Source organism: Condylura cristata, unplaced genomic scaffold, assembly GCF_000260355.1.
Source record: "Condylura cristata isolate star-nosed mole 26May11 unplaced genomic scaffold, ConCri1.0 scaffold00019, whole genome shotgun sequence".
Lineage (NCBI taxonomy): Eukaryota > Metazoa > Chordata > Mammalia > Eulipotyphla > Talpidae > Condylura > Condylura cristata.
In genome coordinates this window covers 12,208,092-12,211,622 of record NW_004567120.1, presented here as the reverse complement: position 1 = coordinate 12,211,622, position 3,531 = coordinate 12,208,092, and positions in this window count along the sequence as shown.

Sequence of the window (3,531 nt, the reverse complement as noted above, 5' to 3'; positions counted from 1 at the left end):
CCATGTGGTCACCTCCGGGGCAGGCGGGAATTGAACTTATGCGGAAGAGGTTTTAGATTCTCAGTGCTGTGCTTTAACCCGCTGCACCACCAGGGAGGGCCGTGACTGATGTTTTAACAAAGCAGAAACATAAGTAAATAAAAACAAATCTTAAAAAGAAAGAAAGAAAGCAGAAGACAAGACCGACAACTTCAACCCTAAAATGCTAAAATGAAATGTCTCTGGGGGGAAAGGAAATCAAATGCAAATTCTGAAACAAACAAACAAAAAAATACAACAGTGACTGTCAGTTTTAGCTCCCACATATAAAGAGCTTGGAGATCTATGCTGCTCTCCTCCCAGTAATGTGGAACAAGTGGAAAATCAACAAGTTCTCTAAGATCCATCAAGAAACTGAAGCCGCAGCACAAACCCACATGCCAGCCCACCCCCAAATCTGGGCATACAGGCAGAAGGTTCAGCTATCATGATCTTGCCATATGCAATATGAATGCATAGAGGGATGACACTAAGTTAAGTAAAAACTGAATAGTGAACGAGGTCATTTATATGTGGAATACAGAAAAACAAAGCAAAGGAACAGACCAAACTAAACCAGTAACAAATCCTAGAGATCTGACTAGAGTTGAGGCTACCAGAGCGGCAGGGTGGGGCAGGAATGAAAGGGGGAAGGGGCCCATAAACCGTGGTGGGAGGTACTGGTGCTTGGGTGTTGGGCTCGGCTGGTAACAGGCATCTGAAGAAGTGTGAACCTTTACCCTAAACCATCTACAGTGTTGTAAACCAATGTAGCCTAAAAAAAAAAAATGCTATAATTGTGTGAATTGTAAATCTGGAAGTGAAAGGAAAATAAGCCTCCTTTAAAATGCAGTGTTTATCACTGATTGAAAAAGGTACCTGCACCCCCATGTTTATTGCTGCTTTATTTACAATTGGAAAAACATGGAAGCAGCCCAAATGCCCAAAAGTAGATGACTGGATTAAAAAGATGTGGTATGTATATACAATGGAATATTACTCAGCAACCAAAAAAGAGAAACACATGTCTTTTGCAGCAACTTGGATGGAGCTGGAAAAGATCATGCTTAGTGAGCCATGCTTAGATAAGCCAGAAAGAGAAAGAAAAATACCGGATGGTTTCACTCATAGCAGGAGTATAATGGACCAGGTGGAAAATAACAAAAATAATGAACAACCATATACCAGAGACATTTTGTGGGGGTGGAGTGGGGAATGGGATCAAAAACGGGGTGGGGGGAGGGAAGTGCACGGGATTATGGTGATGGCACACGGGTGACTTGGTGATGGGAAACCCGTGGGGATTACAATTGAGATGGAAAAAAAATGTACAAAATGATGTAAAAATAAGCTTTTGTAATAAAAAAAATGCAGTGTTTATGATGTTTCTTTTAAAAGAACTAATAAAGTGAAGGAAAATATTAATTTATTTACCAAGATACTATTATGTATGGAAAAAAAATTAACCCACACAATCATAATAGCATGACATGATGATGGTATAAAAAGAAAACTATAGGTTAATTCCACCAACGAATGTTCATGCAAAAATTCTTAATATAATAATAATGGAATCCAGAAAGAAAGTAAATTAACACAGCACAAAGAATCAGTCAGTTCTCACAATAGGAATTCAGTGTTTCTGTTGCAATGTTCTTCTTACACTTATTGCATTTTATCCTTATATTCTTTTCCTGAATTTTACTGAAGCACTTGTAAAAAGTTATATCTGAATGTTAGAGAACCTATCACGTTCACCTTGCAGGTTCTGGCAATGATGTCTGGATTCTGCTCATATATTCAAGACCTAACAGCATGTTTTGTGCTTCCAGGACATGACTGTGCTGTCCTTGGCTGGAAGACATGGATGACAATACACAACAGAGAACACGATTAAGAAGCAGATGTGAAAGAGTGTTAATGCACCGATCCGCTCAGTCACTGTCATGTATCCGGAGAGAGCGAAGGTGTTGTGAATGCTTCAGATGCTGACTCGGAATTTTCAGTCCCAATCACATTTTATACATTGCAGCATTTCCATGACCCCAAATACGTGGTACCCCACAGGTACTTCAGGCTCCTTCACAATGGACTCATGACACAGACATTAGTATCACAACCTTTCCTGTCTCAATTTATGTGCCAATTGATCCACTTGACCCAACTTCCCTCCCGTCCTCTGGGCCCTGCCAACTGGTTGACTTCCTAGCCAGAGGACACACAGCAATGGCCTAGGCTGTTTCTGCCACAGCCTGAGGAGTAACCAGCACAATATCACCAGACGAGAGGACATTACCGCAGCTAAAAATTAGCCAGACTACTTCACGAGTCCAGTGGAGCTAATGTCCCATACAGTAGCCTATGAGCAATAGAGGTGGGTACTCAGGAGAGCTGGCAGGCAGATACTTTTCCATTATTTTCATTTAAATAGACTGTCCTTACCACACCTGAGAGGAGAGAAATCAAATACTGTACAAAATGAGCAGCAATATTAAACATTTTTTTAAAAGAATGAAAGGAATTGGGCCCTCCCTGGTGGCACAGCAGGTTAAAGCACAGCACTAAGAAGCTAAAGCCACTTCCGCATGAGTTCGATCCTCTCCTGACCCGCCCGCTGCTCCCCTCAGCAGTGTACTTCGTCGATCTGCCTGTTCTGCTCCCCACCCTGTTTCTGGTGAAGCCTCTCACCCCCACTGTGCCTCTGGCCTGTACCCCAGTTTTTATGCATAAATAAATAAATATTTTTTAAAAAAAGAACGAATGGAATAAATAAAGAGAGTGTCCTTAGATGCAGTCATTCTCTATGCCCTTACAAAAGACATCGTGTGATATGAAGTCAACAGCTGTTGTTTTTGCTGAAAACTTATGTTCAGATGGGTAACCCACCAGCTTGCATTTGCTTTTCTCTTTTTCTGCCTCACTTTCATCCCCTCTCTACTTGTTACCATGTTTTCCACACCTCCATAAAGTAGAGCCAGGTAAAATTTTGCCTCAGGCTCTAAATTATAGTCCTAGCTAAAAACTTACTTGATTAATTCTAATTTTAATAAAATGAGTTTTATAATATAAAACATCACCAACAACAGCTCAATGAACCATGCCTCAAAAGTAGCAAATTTAAAAATAATGTTTCTACTTCTGGGAAAGAATTGACATTTTGCAAATAACCAAAGATTAATAGAATATAAAAGGTCCTTCCATACAATATATTATCTGGGGAATAGAATAGACAGAGTGTTAAGAATAGACATAATGTACACAACTATAATAACAGAAACATTTAGAGAAAATATTGAAGTGTGTTCATTAAAAAACAGAATGGGGGGGCCCTCCCTGGTGGTACAAAGGGTTAAAGCACAGTACTGTGAAGCTGTCCTCAGCCACTGCAGCACAAGTTCGATCCCTTGCCAAGAAGCTGACCCACATGGCACAGCAGACCTCTCCTGACCCGCCCGCTGCTCCCCTCAGCAGTGTACTTCGTCCATCTGCCTGTTCTGCTCACCGCTCTGTCTC